This window comes from Puma concolor, chromosome B3 (assembly GCF_028749965.1).
Source record: "Puma concolor isolate L17-30 chromosome B3, mPumCon1.1.hap2, whole genome shotgun sequence".
Lineage (NCBI taxonomy): Eukaryota > Metazoa > Chordata > Mammalia > Carnivora > Felidae > Puma > Puma concolor.
Genome location: NC_141672.1, coordinates 30,999,099 through 31,017,436, shown reverse-complemented (window position 1 = coordinate 31,017,436; position 18,338 = coordinate 30,999,099). Strand labels below are relative to the sequence as shown.

Genomic DNA, 18,338 nt, shown 5'->3' with positions numbered 1-18,338 from the left:
GAAAGGGCAGGGGTATTATTAGGTGGATTATTTAATCTTCTTTTGGGGGGGATAGAGAAAGCCCACATGACAGATTCCTCACTGATGCTGATCAGAAAATTCCTGACTGACCAGTTAAAACTACATTTCTGCAGAAGGTTGAAATGGCAGTTAGATTAGGTATTGAGTCCTGGTTTGGTGACCTGGCCTATGTGATGCCATTTTGGGCCTGTGGTTTTCTTTTTAACAATTCCTTTCTTTTCATCAGACTCCCAGCTTAATTGAGAGATGTGATCAAAATTTAAGACATTAGCTCCACTCTCAGCTACTGTTGAGAAGTTCTCATAGTTTTTGTTGTTCTTTGTGATCCAGAGGTCATGATTATTTTTGCTTAACTTCTGGGATCTTCATAGGTCATGGCTTTGGGTTCACATTCTTTAAGTTGGTAATTTTTCTTGTTCCTTTTTTGACATTCCGTTCTTAGGGAGATCATTTGCTTGGTGGTTCGTGGCTACAAACATGCATTTAAATGTTTGGAGAGAATACAATGTACCAGGGAGATTATTATGAATACTAAAAGCAAGATAATTCCCAGTGTTTGGAGTGCACTTCAGAGCCATGGTCTCCAAGACCCAAACCATTCAAAGAAAGACCCTGTTGAAGGAATTACCCTTTCAGCCTAACTGGCTTGCTCCATGATTTTATATAAATTAGTTTCACCTTCCCCAGATGTGTTGCTCCAGGTATAGCAGGTGGTATTAACTACAGTACAGACACCTCCTTGCTCAGCTAAAAGATACTCAAGGGCTCTCCTATTATTAAGAACAATTTTTGCCAGAGAGTCTAAGGATCTTTGTTGGGTTATTATTGCTTTAGCAGTGGATTCTGCAACAATTTCAGGAATTAAGGAGAAATTCCTCATCGGGCCTTATTTTCATTTATTCCAAAACAAAGAAATAGAGACCTATCAAAAGGAGTGAATCCTGAATCATGAAAGCCTCCTGGTAGGTACTTTCTAATTCAATAATGTAAATTCAGGGGAGTCGGCCAATGAGATGTCTTGTTTTGCTTGTGAAAAGTTAGGGCCACAGTTAGGTTTTCTTGTAGCCTGAAATAAAAGGTTGTTCTAAATTCTGGAATTTTCCCCCCACCCCCACCCCCCAGCAAGGGCCTGGGAGATATAGATGAGGACATTATCTTTCCAGGCTAATGCCAGAGTAAAGGAAAGGAAAAGAAAGAGAAAAGGTTTCATGTTCAGTTAAAGTATGAAGTCTTTATCTGTTGTCTTGGGCAGAAGTAATCAACCTTGATGTCAGCTACTTATCTTCCTCATCAATTTGATTCAAAGGTCTCCAGCGTCTTCTAATTTTGAAGAGGTGTCAGTGGTCAGGAACACTTGATAAGGGCCCTTCCAGTGGAGCTCCAACACTCTCTTCATCTGATAACATTTCCAGAATACCCAATCACCATACTCTAGATTGTGACCAACAAGAACCCCTGAATTGGGATCAGGAAAGACTTCTTTAACCTGTTGGTGATAGGCTTGAGCATAAGATCTCAGAGACTTAGAATAGCTGGTCACAGTAGCATGAGATAACAAAGGGCAAGCAGAAGGCTGCATAGACATTGGTCTGCTGGTGACTCTTTCACGTAGAGTGAGTTTGTTTCTTAAAGGGGGAACTTCAAATAGTCAACAGGACCAAGGGCGTTACCTTAGCTCAGGGAAGTCCAATAGCTTCAGCATATTTAGAAATTTTAAGTTGGAGGATCTCTCAACCTTGTCTGACGATTGAAGTGATAAGGACAGTGATAATTCAAAGAAGTTTGCAAGGTTTTCATCAAGGCTTGTAAGATTTGTTCAGTGAAATGGTTTCCTTGATGACTGGAGATTATGGAAGGTTCCCAGTGAGAAACACATTCTCTAACGGTTTCTTTGCTACCATGATGGCATCAGCTTTGTAGCAGTGGAAGGCCTCAGACCATCAGGAAAACACACAAACAGTAATAAAAACACTGTGACAACCCTCACTAAGTGGCATCTGAATGAAGTCTAGTTGTTGGTGTTCTAAGGATCCAGGGACAGGAGGTCTGAGGTCTCTGGGGACAAAAGTAATTTTTCCAGGATTATGGACTTGATTAGTTACACATTGCTGGTGACTATTTTTTGCAATTTTGTGCAAGTCTCCCCACGAATGTCTGTTAGTAATTTGAGACATCTTATTTTTTTTTTTATTTATATATGAAATTTATTGTCAAATTGGTTTCCATACAACACCCAGTGCTCATCCCAAAAGGTGCCCTCCTCAATACCCATCACCCACCTTCTCCTCCCTCCCACCCCCCATCAACCCTTAGTTTGTTCTCAGTTCTCAACAGTCTCTTATGCTTTGGCTCTCTCCCACTCTAACCTCTTTTTTTTTTTTTTTCTTTCCCCTCCCCCATGGGTTCCTGTTAAGTTTCTCAGGATCCACATAAGAGTGAAACCATATGGTATCTGTCTTTCTCTGTATGGCTTATTTCACTTAGCATCACACTCTCCAGTTCCATCCACATTGCTACAAAAGGCCATATTTCATTTTTTCTCATTGCCACATAGTATTCCATTGTGTATATAAACCACAATTTCTTTATCCATTCATCAGTTGATGGACATTTAGGCTCTTTCCATAATTTGGCTATTGTTGAGAGTGCTGCTATGAACATTGGGGTACAAGTGCCCCTATGCATCAGTACTCCTGTGTCCCTTGGATACATTCCTAGCAGTGCTATTGCTGGGTCATAGGGTAGGTCTATTTTTAATTTTCTGAGGAACCTCCACACTGCTTTCCAGAGCGGCTGCACCAATTTGCATTCCCACCAACAGTGCAAGAGGGTTCCCATTTCTCCACATCCTCTCCAGCATCTATAGTCTCCTGATTTGTTCATTTTGGCCACTCTGACTGGCGTGAGGTGATACCTGAGTGTGGTTTTGATTTGTATTTCCCTGATAAGGAGCGACACTGAACATCTTTTCATGTGCCTGTTGGCCATCCGGATGTCTTCTTTAGAGAAGTGTCTATTCATGTTTTCTGCCCATTTCTTCACTGGGTTATTTGTTTTTCGGGTGTGGAGTTTGGTGAGCTCTTTATAGATTTTGGATACTAGCCCTTTGTCTGATATGTCATTTGCGAATATCTTTTCCCATTCCGTTGGTTGCCTTTTAGTTTTGTTGGTTGTTTCCTTTGCTGTGCAGAAGCTTTTTATCTTCATAAGGTCCCAGTAATTCACTTTTGCTTTTAATTCCCTTGCCTTTGGGGATGTGTCGAGTAAGAGATTGCTACGGCTGAGGTCAGAGAGGTCTTTTCCTGCTTTCTCCTCTAAGGTTTTGATGGTTTCCTATCTCACATTCAGGTCGTTTATCCATTTTGAGTTTATTTTTGTGAATGGTGTGAGAAAGTGGTCTAGTTTCAACCTTCTGCATGTTGCTGTCCAGTTCTCCCAGCACCATTTGTTAAAGAGACTGTCTTTTTTCCATTGGATGTTCTTTCCTGCTTTGTCAAAGATGAGTTGGCCATACGTTTGTGGGTCTAGTTCTGGGGTTTCTGTTCTATTCCATTGGTCTATGTGTCTGTTTTTGTGCCAATTTTGAGACATCTTAAATGCCCTGTAGTGGGGTGGAGGAATGTAAAAATGGAAACATGGGGTTTTCCAGGGAGCCGGGAAGAACCAAGTGCCCACCTTGGGTTTCCCATAACCATGGCCATTCATTGAATTTACAGTCATTATTTTACCATTTTGATGTTTCTGATCTAGGAGCCAACTGTCACCATGTTGCAAGGACATCGTGACGGCAAAAGTCTGGCAATAAGGGGTCATTTTTGTAGAAGCAGAATGGACTTTATCCACATGTGCCATAACCTTTACAGATTCTGTTGCTGTTTGGCTTTTCATGAGAGTCAGCTAATCACATATTAAATTTTTTCCCCAAGATTCCTTTTCCACTCTCCTTAGTGGCTTTAATTACATATATTAGAGGTTTTTTTTAATGCTTAGAAACTTTAATTTCTAGTGAAAACCAAGTAGTAAGCAATTGTGAACTGATATACCAGCATGTACCTTTTTAATTTTCCAGAGTAGTGCAAACACATCCAAATATCTTTTACTTTCTCTGTACTAAGAAGCCAAAGTAGAGACACCTATGTTCAGTAATTAATATTTTGGTATTTTATCTTATTTGGAAATGATCTAAGTAGTAAGTGAATTTAACTTATCATTTCACCGAACTCAGCAAAACTTTAAGGTTTTAGGTTGCCAAAAAGATTTGGGAGACTATTTAAAAGTTTGCCTAAAATTTAAAATTTTCTTTACATCTATTCGATTTACTTGTTCTTAACAATTCTGCTTGAATCGCCCATAAAAATGTAATGAGACATCAAAGTCAGTCATTCTCCCAAGCTAGTTTTAAAGAACATTTTGTAACAGATAACATCAACTCACTTGACTTTAAGTAAACCCAGGCAGAATAAAAGTTGTAATTTTAATGTTGATAACTCTAAAGACATGTCTAATTAAACCAAAAACCAAATATTTTCCCCGATCGTGTGAACTTGAAAAAACATTTGTATTAGTTTCTATCTTTCTGAGAATTTTAGAATGCCTAATCCTTACAAGTGCTTGCCTTCAAAATAACTAAATAGAGCTCTTTTACAAATTAATTTTAGCAGTACCGTCCAGAGGTAGAAAAATATCTCACACCTACAGCATATACATGTGGACACACACACACACACACACAGAGACCAATGCAAAGACCCTGTAGTTTACTAATGTTTGAGGAGAAGATTTTTAAGATTTGTATTTGTTCCTGGAATTAATCTTAAGGAGGCTGTGCTATAGAACTCTTTTGGCAGTTTGTATTTTATTTTATTTTTAAGATTCCTTATTTTTAAGTAATCTTCACACCCAAGGTGGGACTTGAACTCACAACCCCGAGATCAAGAGTGGCACACTGCACCCACTGAGCCAGCCAGGCGCCCCTAGCAATTTGTGTTTTAAAAAGACTGCTTGCTTCTTTTTCTTTCTTTCTCCTTCAGTCTCAGATGATTGTGGGCTACGCTTACATTTCAAAGACATAAGATTTAAAACTTTAAGGGACAAAGAAAGACTGCAAGTTCCCCCCAAGATGGACTTTGGTTTCCCAGAGCCAATAATTTACAAGCCAGCCGTTTGAGATAAATGGGAAGTTTTGGGAGTAGTAGAGGAATAGGTGAATTTTGAATTGCCTCTATAGCTGCATTTCTAGTTTTGTAAAGTTTTGTAAGATAAGGACTATTATTTTAATTCCTCAAAGACTTGGGTTGTAACTTAAATGACATCATATGTTGGTCTATGCTTCCAGCTACACTATTCTCAATTGGCTTCTTTCCCTCGGGGCACATAGTTCTAATTTTAAGTATTTCTGGCAGTATTGAATTACCTGCCTTGGGTGTAACAGATGTCCCCAAAGAGTGTGCAAAGGATACTACCTTCTCAAGATCCAGAGTCATTCCTGAAGATATAGCCAAAAGAAAGAACCAACAACCCATGTGTCCCAGGCAGGCAGAAAGCCAAGCCTAGTTATGCAAATTGAGACAAACAAGAAGGCAATAGCTGTCCCCAGGAGGGAGAGGATCAGTGAATGACCTATGGGCTTAGATTTGGAAAGGAAGGAACAATGTGAAATTTCATTTTCCTTTCTTGACTGGGCACCACACACAGAGACAGAGAAGAACAGATTCTGGTGAAATTTTCACCCTCCCCTGGCTTCTGCCAGTTTTTCTAGGATCCCTCCTGCAGGCTGGTATCTACCAGAGTTTCTCCTTGGCTGTTTAAAGGAACAGCATGCAGTTTACCAGACAATCCCTCAGTTTTGTCAACTCTGGGAGGGGTCTGTAAGGGAACCCTCCTCCTGAGATAGGTATAGGGGTGTCCGTAAGGCCATTAACTCAGCAGACTTTTGTTTATGATTGTGTAGTCTCTTCAGAGTGGAAAAACAATTCAGACTAGAATGAGTTCTCAAAGGAGGATAGAGGGGAGCCGTGGGAGTTAGGTGAGTCTTACAGTCTTTTGTTTTAGGTCTCTCTCACATCTTTAATTTTTCATCAGCCTTTTGCAGTAAGTCTTTCAATGAAACTACTTTGGAATCCTGAGACCTTTTGCGGGCTTCTGCTTGCCAATTAAAGTAGGTATCCCATTTTGTTTAATTTGGGAACCCTTGCTTTTAAGTGTACTTCTTAAATGAACCATCTTGTCTAATTGGAGCATTCCATATAATGGCCATTGTATTTGTGAGTTGAAGTTCCCCTGTGGGCTGGCAGCAGTTTGGTAGGTCCCTAGCTGCAAATGGAATTAACCCATATTTCTTTCCGGCCACATCCATCTACAGAGGGGTGCAACTCACATTTCTGTCTGGCCTTATTTTGGGTCCCCCAGCCTGACAATTGCCAAACCAAATTCTTCAGGACACAAAACAAGCTTATTACAATTTTGCTGTTCATCCCCCCTCCCCCCACCCAGGTACCTGCAACTTTCAGGACTATAATTCTTAGACATAAAATAAGCAGGTGTGCCTGAAGGTAGTGCCCTTGAATCTTTAGAATTTAAGGATCCCAGCAGCTAAGCCTTTGAGTTTCTCAGAGTCAAACTGATACCTGAAAGGGATACGCTGCTGGGTTGGGGATAGTTTGTGTTTTACAGTGTCCCTCATTGCATGAAAGCTTTCTTGAGGTTGGGAGTGACCCAGGATCAATCTAACTCATTGCATGACCAATTTATCCTATCATGAGAGTCTTCTTGAAGTGGTGAATGCCCTAACAGCCTTTAAATGCTTGGCCTGTGCCCACCAATCTTTGCAGGTTTCTGGCTTCCGAGGATTCCCTTGGCAATAACTTTTACTGCACAAAACAAGACAGACAAACATGTGCACCTTAACATCTCTGCGGTAGCCAAGGGATGTTACTGACTCCTGGCCACAAGAAGGCCCTGTGTGCACTACCACCAATTCCTGTGGAACCATGGACTGGGCAAGTGATTAAACCAGCAAACCCAAGGGATGGGGACTGTGGACTGATTCCAAACAAAATGGAGAAAGACAGCTGCTGCCAGCAGTTCCCAGTGTAGAATCCAGGGATAGAACTAAGGTCTAGGGTTTTCCCTCTGGGGAACTGTGGTCTGAAAGGCTACAGGCTTGAGCTCTGGGAAGACCCTTCTGCCAGCTCACTTGGGCCCCGGGCAAAACTACCCACTCAGCTGGGTTCTGGGCAGAATTGCCTGCCCAGTTGGGCTCCGAGCATAATTGTCTGCCAGCTCAGGCAGACCCCTGTAAAGGAAAGCCAATTAGATGGAGACCTTGTACCCAACAGGAGTGGAGCTCAGAACTGAGAGGGGCTTCAGCCTTCGGAAACAGCGAGAAAGACAGTAAACCCAGACGGTTCATGGGGTACCACGCTTGGGTTTCCTGTCCTTGGATGCCATTGGAAGTTCGCTTCAGATCCCAGCACTGCCACCAAATCTGTTAAATAATAAAAATTCAATTACATAATTTTAAAGATCCAGTTGGCTTTATTAACCAATTCATGAATCAGTCAGTCTCCATCTAGCACGTAGAGGGGGCTCTGAGGAGTTGTACGCATGGAAGGTTTTTATAGGACGGAGGGTGGTACAATAAGTTCTTAGCAAAAGAAAAGAAAGGATAGTTTGACCTTGGCAGAAGGGCAGGAGATCTTATTAGGTGGATTCCCTTATCTTTTGGGGGATGGAGAGAGCCCATGTGACAGATTAACTCACAGATGCTGATCAGAAAATTCCTGACTATCCAGCCAAGACTACATTTCTGGGGGAAGTTAGAACTGCAGTTAGGTTGGGCATTGAGTCCCGGTTTGGTGACCTGGCCTATGTGACACTATTTTGGGCCTGTGGTTTTCTTTTTAACAGCTTGGAAAATGTTTTATCCCCATTGCCACTAGAGCAGGCTGCATAAGCTGTGGCTTATGTGTGCATGCCAGACACATGCATGGGTTTATCAGGAAAAGCTATTGAATTGATGTGTCAGGGGGAAGAGGGTGGTGATGGGAAAGCCCCACTGACAGGCCTCAGTGTTAGGCTCTGGTTTTTGGTTGTGGCTCCTTTGGCAACTACTCCTTAACCCCCTCAGCTCTCATGCCCACTAGGCCCTGAATTGAGGAGAGCTCAGACTATGCTGCCTCCCTTCAACTTGACTGTCTCCATCATTTCCCTCCTCACCCTTGTGTTCTTTTCTCACAAGCCTGACTCAGACCTAGTTTTTGCCTGTTTGTTTTCTTTTGCTCACAGACTATTCTCTTGGGCCAGATTCCTACCCCCGCCCCCCAATCATCTTATTCTGTCTCCTCAAATGTTTTTTTCAATGCAATCTTGCCAAAAGCTATTTTAGGGTTTGACTGTGGCTTTTTGGCATCATTATCTCACTGGGTCTAGTTTGGAGGTTCCTCTGGGATCTCTTGCTGGAGTCTTCTCTTTTTAGGATTTCCCAGTCTATATCAGAAGCATTAAAAAAAAAAAATCATCACTTTGTGCTGGGGAGAATGTTATTTTCTCCATTCAGATATTTAAAAATCTTAATGCTCTACAACTAGAGTTTTATTTTGTAAGGGATATTCTCTGGTAAGCTGCCAATGGCAACCTATAATACGAAGTTCCATATGCCCCTTTGGGTTCAACTGTAATCTTTATGAGATAATTTCATCCCCTTTTTTCTTGCTGTGTAACCGAAATCCTCAAGAGCAAAGAAACTTTTGTATCCCTCCCACATCCCAGAACTAGCTTGGAGTTTGGCCTCAGGCAACAACCAACTAACAGTGCCTTGAAGATAATCCTCTGGGGAGTTAATTAAGATAGACTGAATAATTTAAGGGGCAGTTCTGGTGAGTGAAATAGAGAAGAGCATTTTGGGTTCAAGGGTTGATGCATCCCCTTTTTCATTATTTCAACTCTTACCTCTACTTTCTTGATGAACGTTAAAGAGAAGTAAACCTATTTCATAGATTTGATAGTGTTAATTAATTTTGGTGCTTACTATGGGCTCGCCTTTGGGCTGGGCTCCATGGAAGTTTGAGTTGTAATTACGCAGTAAGCTTTCAAATTGTACAATAAAATCCTAGTCAGTTTTCAAGGTCCATCCCAGAGGCCACCATCTCCAGGAAGTCTGACCAAACTCTTCTTTGGGTTTGGTCACTCCCTCATCCCTACCCCATACAACTTTCTACACAGCTACATTACAGTTCTTCAGATATCATCTTATATCTATTCGTTTACCCGCTTTACCCCCTCCCACATCCACTAAGGTTATTGTCTCTACTTTATCCTGAAGTCTCTTCTCATCTACAGTGACTAATGCTCCATCCACTAGAAATGGTATTAACTCCTTTCCATAAAGACCACACATAGTTGTTCTAGGATTGCCTGGAATTATAGGCTAATACGTCAGTGTTGGGGCTTCAGAGTTAATCCAACAGACGCATTTCAATTTTCCCTGGTTCTGTGTGCACCAACTTAGTCATTAATTAAATCTCTGGGTCAGAAATTGTAGCAAGAATGTGCCATTTAATATGCTTCCCACATATTTTTAAAATAGTTTAACTTTTTTGCCTGCATTTCTCGTACATGTGCCGTGATTGAGTTACTCTCTTATCCCTTGACCTTGCCAACAACTAGGGCAGGATCAAAGTCTTGTAGTTCTCTTTATGGCATTTAACACAATGTCACAAAAACTTTGGCCTTAAGTACTTCTTCTTATGATAAGCTTCATGGGACTTCGGTGTCTCGAAGAACTTTCTGGCCTGGGGGGCAGGAGATTCACTTGATTCTAGACGCGGCACAGACTCTCATTTGCTGCCGCTGTGGGGTTCACCTAAAGATGTGGGCCTCAGTTTTCTCCGCTGTGGAGTGCGAGGATGGGATTCTCAGCAAGCTCCCTTCCAGCTCTAAACTTATCTGAGTTCCCCCTTTCCCTTGTTCTGTATCTGCCACTTTCTGGAATATCTCTTGTATTTAATATAATAAGTTTGTCCTCACTTTGAAAGGTGTTTATGACATGAGAAAGAGGCGGGAAATAGTTAACATAAATGCTTTCTGAGCAGCCTAATACTTTTTTTCCTGCCAAACTTCTCTTTCCTCCTCTTCCCCCGATATTTTTTGGGGGGTGGGTGGACGGGTGGGTGGCTTTTGCGATATTGATATTCAGAGAAGAGTAGAGCATGCAGGACTGCAAGGGTTCATAACAGATGGTTATATGGTGCCATTTTAGGAGGGTTATTATAAATAACACATCTATTTTCCCGAATAGTAGGATGTCTTAAGTGTTGAGGCTTCACCCTACTATTGAAATAGAAAGAGGAGGAGGAATCAAGGAAACACCTAGCTAGAACATTTTTGCATGATCTCAACTTTCTTATTGTTCCTGAGCATCTTAATTTGGATAGTGGTGTGTTTTTGAGATTGAACGCAAGGAAATTCATTGCACAATTTTTCTGGCACTCATTTCCCTTCTCTAAATGCTGCTTTGCTGGAGCTGCTTCCTCCCTTGCCTGCGTGAGCTTGTCTGCCCATATCCCAGCTGCAGTCGGTTGGCACAGCCTTTCTCCCGGGGAATTGTATCGTACTCCTGGTGGATGTAATTCACGTACCCACTATCCCCAAAGGGAGAACCAGTCTCTGCATTGGTAACTACAAAGAAGGAACTGACCTTGTATCCCCACTGTAGAGCGAATATATCGTTTATGTTAGGTGTTCAATAAGATATTTTTTACCTCGAGGATAATGGAGACAGGAAGTAAAGAAACTTGTCAAGCTTCTTTAGGATAGCAACCTTTGAACATGTTTTGCTCTGTGAATTGGAATATGCTGCCCATCAAATTGTCACTTCGGTGATTACCATACAAACATTTGGTTACATTAATGTAATTGCTTTCCTTACATGCTAACTTGATAACCTGGTTCCTTGAAAGATATTACCCCATGTAATATCCAAGGGAAATGGAAAGAGGATGCCTTAGAATGTTACTGCTCTCGTTTTCACGTTCCAACCCCTGATTTAGTGCTCTTTATCTGTTCACCTCCAACCCTGCATGCTTTTCAATAAAAGAAAATGTATTTGGGTTGCCATAGCTCACGGACATTAGTGAGGGGGCACGCCGAAACTTGAGAGGACCCCCAGATTCTCAAACACCACTAACTGGGTTGGAACCACTGGAGGTCGAGCTGGATTTCCTCAGTGGTTTTATTCCCATTTTTGCCAGGGGCCTTACACATGTTGTGTCATAAGATACAGCACTGTATGGTAGGTATTAACACGAGTATAAACTTTATACTCTAAGCATAGGAACCACAGGTATGGAATCCTCAGATGCCAAGGGTCTGCTAGATGCCTGAATGAAAAGGCAAGTTCTGTCATCTGTTACGGAAAACTAGAATGCAAGTGGAAAATGGACCGAGACCTCCATGGGGAGAGAGAAGTTTGATGCCTTTCTAGCAGCATCCCCAAAATGGACATTATGAGTACACCAAAGGGAAGGGATAATGTCCTCATCACTCTTCCTGTGGTAGAATTACATTTGCATCCTTCCTGCTAGAAACGTACTTCACTGCAGTGGGTCTTTACCTGTGTTTTTCTTTTTTGGAGGGAGAGTCCTTCTATTTCATACACCGAAATGGCCAGATACTCCATCTCTCTGCCCCCTGGCAGCTAGATCAGGGGTATGTCATGACTTGGGCTTTGCCAGTTGGTACTCTTCTTCTGCACTTTGGAGCTGGGGCATGTGCCGCAGAGATCAAAGGACACCCGAGCAAGATTCTAAGGCAGCAGTGTTGACAGGCAGTGAGAGAAGCAGCACGGAGTCCAGGGTGCCGCCACTGTCCGCCAGACCTTGTGTGGGTAGTTCCTGGAGTAGCCACCCTGAGTTTCTGCCTGGTTTTCTAACACTTCCATCATTTCTCTTTTCTTCAGCGTTCTTCCAACGCATTCCTTTTCTGCTTAAGGTAGCCAGACTGAACTCCTGTGGCTCACAACCAATGACCTTGTATAATTCTGTCACAGAATACTGTGTGGCTTTGCTTACTCACCTGGCATGAATTACCTTCTGCTCAGGCAGTTTAGAGACATCCGTGGTCCATATGGATCACTGTTAATTTCACTTTTTATGGTGAAAACTTGTTCCAGGTGGGAAAGCATGATTATTTTGGCTTGATTTTAATAAGCAGAAAACAAAGGAAAAGAAATACTGTGTTGGCACCGAGCATTAAACTATAAGGAAATAAAGCTCTTAATGGATAGATTTTTAGCTAAGCTCCATAGGTTTATTTGTTTGTTTATGTTTTCTGCCTATTCACTCAACAAAAGGAACTAGGGAAATTCATGGCAAGGAGAAAATAAAGCATCAAAGAGGATACAAATATTGAATAAGGTATTGGAAACCCAAACACTTAGATCTTTAAGATTCATTATGAGGTTACTTCACATTTCTTAGGCAGATTTTTTCCCCCACCACTTGGTATTCTGTGCGTACACTTACATATTTAAATAATACATTTTAAAAATCCCATAAAAAATGGTCAAGTTTTTTTTCCCCATTTGACTCGCAGTTATTTCACTTCAATGAGACTCGTTAAGGAAACCATTTAGAGTTGTAAATGCCACCAAGTCATTCCAAAGTAAAGATTAGAAATTCTCTCATCAATCGCTAGTCAAAAAGGTCCTGACATTTCTCTATGGATTTGGCCCATGTGATTATTTACCAGTGACCATCTGACCTCCGTGCGAAGCTGCTCCCCCTGGAAGGGGCATGGTCTTTGCACAAGGTAGAGCGACACTTCATGGGTACCAGCAGCCATAACAGTTTCTTGAAAAGCAAATCAGATTCACATGTACTTGAGTGCTGGGTAAGATGTTTTGTAGGCAGAAAAGGAACTATACCCTACTATCATTTCAGCTCTTATACATCAAATCTTCTTATAAGTTTAAAAAGGCTTTATAATCATTTCAATTAGTGCTTTCTCACCAAGCCCTGGGTGGGACATGACTGGCACATTTTTCTAAGAAAATGTAGTTAATGCCGCATTTATGACATGGAATTGACACAAGATGCTAATTGGTGGGGAGCTGATAATAGCAGCAGAATGATGGCAGAACACTGTTTCCATAGCCTGGTGCACCAGACTGTTTCCCCCATTTTTATAGGCTTAGGTAGTGGGGAGGGAAGGAGCTAATGACTATGATTTTTACAGTAAAAAGGGAAGACAGGATTTCCAAAAGCATCATTAGAAATGTCAACATAAGCCTGTTTCAGAATTAAAGCAGTGTATCTCAAAACTCGCCCCTGTAATGAAGCACCCTTAATATATTAACCAGCTGGTAACCAGCATCTGAGATCACATTTGGATGTGCCCCTTTCCAGAATGGCTGTGGGTGCTGGCTTCTTGTCTTCATCTGAGGATTTTCAGCTGGGCTTCTGAGCAGGCTGGACCCCGAGCCTGGGTTGAGGAGTGAGCCAGGCATAGGATTTTGAGGCCCTTTGCAGTGGGCTGCTGGCAGACCTGTCTTTATCTTTCATTCATAGGCATGAACTAGACTCCAGCCGCCTTTCCTTTAACTTGAGAGAGGTTATTTGACCATTCTAACTCTTGCTGTGTGAAAAGTGCAATGGTTCTTGTCAAGACATAACAAACTATATTTGAACATTGCTTTATCATTTACTGTTATATGCAGATGATAAGTGCTGTGGGGCAAAGACCTGCCATTCTCTATTCACATCATAAGCAAATGTGCAGAGACCAGGGTGTATTCAGAGTCTGTATGGTTGATCACAGCCCTCACCTAGAGTTTCTGGAGCTATTCCCTCAGTCAGTAGACCATGACGTGGCACAGGAAGGGAACAACACCCAACTGAAGAGTGTTAACACATGTCTTTAGTGCCCCGATCCTCATTTTGCTGACTCATCTGTGACTCTGGAATCTTCATGTAGATTCCATCACCCTGAGGACCCAGTTTAGGAATATGGCTCCTCAGTTCCCCCAAGGTTGTCTCTGTCCTTGGTCTGTAGCACCAGAGCTGCTGCGTCCATCAGCCTCTGATGGTCCTCAACCCTCTCCCTGGTCAGGGGCCAGTCACACTGCCCCAGTGAGCCTATAGGGAGAACTCTGAGTTTCCACCACTCTTTGCAGGAGTTGATCTCTAGGTAATATCATAGGCTCTCGAAAGCTGCAGACAGATGTGTCTGCTAAGTCTCCATTGTCATCCATGGTTCTCCTCGAGCTTGTCCTCTACTGGGCAGTGAGGAAGGGCACAAGGTCAAAGGCCTTGACTCCAAGCGACTTCTCATACTCTCCAAAGATGTCCTAAAGGTGTGCCTCTATGAGCCATCAATTCTTGTTCGCTGTGGACTTGGGTTCTTCCAGCATGTGGCGTCAACCCTGCCGTCTTTGTGTGTCCTACATCTCTGTATGTCCTGCGTAGGACCTTGGGACTCATGGTAAACTTCAGTGCTGGAAGTAACTTCCAGTACCATGCTCCATATGGCTCCTCATCAAATTACATTCCTAGATTATATATTTTACACTAAAAAAATCTCCCAAGGTATCTAGGACCATACTGGATCCTAAATAAAATGCTTGTTAACAGTGTCACCTCCATTTAGTATATATTGAAATAACTTTTTCTCCCCCAGTGTTCCCCTCTTGAACTCTACTTTGAGGGGCCACTCAGCCAGGACTTTCTGCGAGAGAATTGGTATATTTAGCAGTCATCAGATAGTTACTGTTATGGTGCTGAGTTTTTAGAAACCTGTTAATTGTACTAGCTTAAACCTAAATTACATGTTCCTGTCTTCATATGGTGATGATGATGATTTTATAAATGCTGGTTGGATAGCACTGTAATTAGTGGGCACCGGCTTCTATTTTGGTAACAATTTATTCTTACACCACATTTGAGAGGTTTCTCTTTCCTGTGGTCACAAAGAGGTAAAAAAAAAAAAAAATGACATCCTTTTTAATAAGGCATCCCAAGCAGCCTGAGTACCTATGAATTATAAATGAAAACTTTTCAGTGATTAAAATAAATATACTGATGCAGTCCCCTTTTCTGCGTCATTGCTTCACTAGGCCTGCATGAAAATCACTCAGAGGAAGTCCCATGGGTCTCTGAGATCACCTCCATCTGGTTCATGCATTTCTCTGATGTAAATCAGAGGGAATTAAGGACAGTGGCATTTTGGCTGGCTTGAGGAGAGGTGTTCTTCCTTCCAGGGGAGCCATCAGCCCCTTGCTTATAGGTTAGGTAGGGCCCTGTGGTCCAGCTCTTCATGGACTCGTGTTTGTAGCTATGGTCTCACAATGTAGCTCGGTCCACATTTTGTTGCCTCAGTAATCAATTTCCATTTAATGTTCAAAGATGATTCCATTCCATTCCTTTTGCCAGGTAAGGCTTTATTTAGTAGCGACAGTTGAGGGCAGGTGCTGGGGCAGGTGAATTAAGGGCTCCTTTAATTTATGACCACAAGAGACCCTTGTGGAACCTTGAAGGCTGTCACTCTAAAATAAGAGCCAAACACAATCCCAGATGGATACTAATCAACATAAATGAATTGCATTTGCAGGAATCCTTCTTTCCCACTTCTCAGTGCAAAGCTCCTGCTGCCATCAGGGGCCATTGGGTGAGAAGTGGGTAGTAGGGAAAGTTCTTGAAGACCATAATGACATACATGAGGGCAAAGAAAGAGAGGCCTGGATAAAGAAGAAAACTTTCTCCTAGCTTTGTTTATTCCTCCCTGCCCTCCATTTGCCTTTTATTTGATTGGTTGTTGATTAAATGACATTAATGTCTGTTGCAGAATTGTGCATGAGAGACTACTGGTCTTTTACTGTTCACGTTGGAAATGAAAGGTTATGAGCATTGCAGGTTATCAGTTCTGAAATGGCCCATTTGCCAACAATTAATGACTTTTGGGGAGCAATTAATGTCAAGGTGAAAGCAATGAACCCTTCAGCAAAATGGACAGTGGTTTCGAGCTAAGGGAAAATTCAGCCTTTCATAGACTTTTCTCCTATCAAAACATCTCTTTAAGGTCCAATATCTAATAGTTTTGCTATTGTATTTCAGATATCTAACTTATTTAGGTTTTTTTTTTTTTTGGAAGGTTTATTTAGATTTTTAAGTCACACTTTTCTCTCAACAATGTATATAACCAAAGTAACACAGGAAAGATAGTGCTTAAACCAAGAGTTGGTTTCTTGAAAAAATAAACAAAATTGACAAACCTCTAGCCAGGCTTCTCAAAAAGAAAAGGGAGATGACCCAAATAGATAAAATCATGAATGAAAATGGAATTATTACAACCAATCCCTCAGAGATACAAACAATTATCAGGGAATACTATGAAAAATTATATGCCAACAAATTGGACAACCTGGAAGAAATGGACAAATTCCTGAAGACCCACACTCTTCCAAAACTCAATCAGGAGGAAATAGAAAGCTTGAATAGACCTATAACCAGCGAAGAAATTGAATCGGTTATCAAAAATCTCCCAACAAATAAGAGTCCAGGACCAGATGGCTTCCCAGGGGAGTTCTACCAGACGTTTAAAGCAGAGATAATACCTATCCTTCTCAAGCTATTCCAAGAAATAAAAAGGGAAGGAAAACTTCCAGACTCATTCTATGAAGCCAGTATTACTTTGATTCCTAAACCAGACAGAGACCCAGTAAAAAAAGAGAACTACAGGCCAATATCCCTGATGAATATGGATGCAAAAATTCTCAATAAGATACTAGCAAATAGAATTCAACGGCATATAAAAAGAATTATTCACCATGATCAAGTGGGATTCATTCCTGGGATGCAGGGCTGGTTCCACATTCGCAAATCAATCAACGTGATACATCACATTAACAAAAAAAAAAAAGAGAAGAACCATATGATCCTGTCAATCGATGCAGAAAAGGCCTTTGACAAAATCCAGCACCCTTTCTTAATAATAAAAACCTTGAGAAAGTAAGATTTAAAGAAACGGAAAGACATTCCCTGCTCATGGATTGGAAAAATAAATATTGTCAAAATGTCAATACTACCCAAAGCTATCTACACATTCAATGCAATCCCAATCAAAATTGCGCCAGCATTCTTCTCGAAACTAGAACAAGCAATCCTAAAATTCATATGGAACCACAAAAGGCCCCGAATAGCCAAAGTAATTTTGAAGAAGAAGACCAAAGCAGGAGGCATCACAATCCCAGACTTTAGCCTCTACTACAAAGCTGTCATCATCAAGACAGCATGGTATTGGCACAAAAACAGACACATAGACCAATGGAATAGAATAGAAACCCCAGAACTAGACCCACAAACGTATGGCCAACTCATCTTTGACAAAGCAGGAAAGAACATCCCATGGAAAAAAGACAGCCTCTTTAACAAATGGTGCTGGGAGAACTGGACAGTAACATGCAGAAGGTTGAAACTAGACCACTTTCTCACACCATTCACAAAAATAAACTCAAAATGGATAAAGGACCTGAATGTGAGACAAGAAACCATCAAAACCTTAGAGGAGAAAGCAGGAAAAGACCTCTCTGACCTCAGCCATAGCAATCTCTTACTCGACACATCCCCAAAGGCAAGGGAATTAAAAGCAAAAGTGAATTACTGGGACCTTATGAAGATAAAAAGCTTCTGCACAGCAAAGGAAACAACCAACAAAACTAAAAGGCAACCAACGGAATGGGAAAAGATATTCGCAAATGACATATCAGACAAAGGGCTAGTATCCAAAATCTATAAAGAACTCACCAAACTCCACACCCGAAAAACAAATAACCCAGTGAAGAAATGGGCAGAAAACATGAATAGACACTTCTCTAAAGAAGACATCCGGATGGCCAACAGGCACATGAAAAGATGTTCAGCGTCGCTCCTTATCAGGGAAATACAAATCAAAACCACACTCAGGTATCACCTCAAGCCAGTCAGAGTGGCCAAAATGAACAAATCAGGAAACTATAGATGCTGGAGAGGATGTGGAGAAACGGGAACCCTCTTGCACTGTTGGTGGGAATGCAAATTGGTGCAGCCGCTCTGGAAAGCAGTGTGGAGGTTCCTCAGAAAATTAAAAATAGACCTACCCTATGACCCAGCAATAGCACTGCTAGGAATTTATCTAAGGGATACAGGAGTACTGATGCATAGGGGCACTTGTACCCCAATGTTCATAGCAGCACTCTCAACAATAGCCAAATTATGGAAAGAGCCTAAATGTCCATCAACTGATGAATGGATAAAGAAATTGTGGTTTATATACACAATGGAATACTA

General features: G+C 41.6%; 1 protein-coding gene and 1 long non-coding RNA gene across 14 annotated transcripts in view; both read left to right on the top strand.

The window, feature by feature from the left end:
• Window positions 1-18,338, top strand: part of RGS6 (regulator of G protein signaling 6) — a 599,839-nt gene that overhangs the window by 226,532 nt on the left and 354,969 nt on the right. The gene's annotated exons all lie outside the window — the stretch shown is intronic.
• Window positions 67-9,611, top strand: LOC147579848 (uncharacterized). The gene is made up of 3 exons (XR_015252216.1): window positions 67-1,634; window positions 6,103-6,178; window positions 6,852-9,611. It is a non-coding gene; the product is annotated as an uncharacterized LOC147579848 (long non-coding RNA).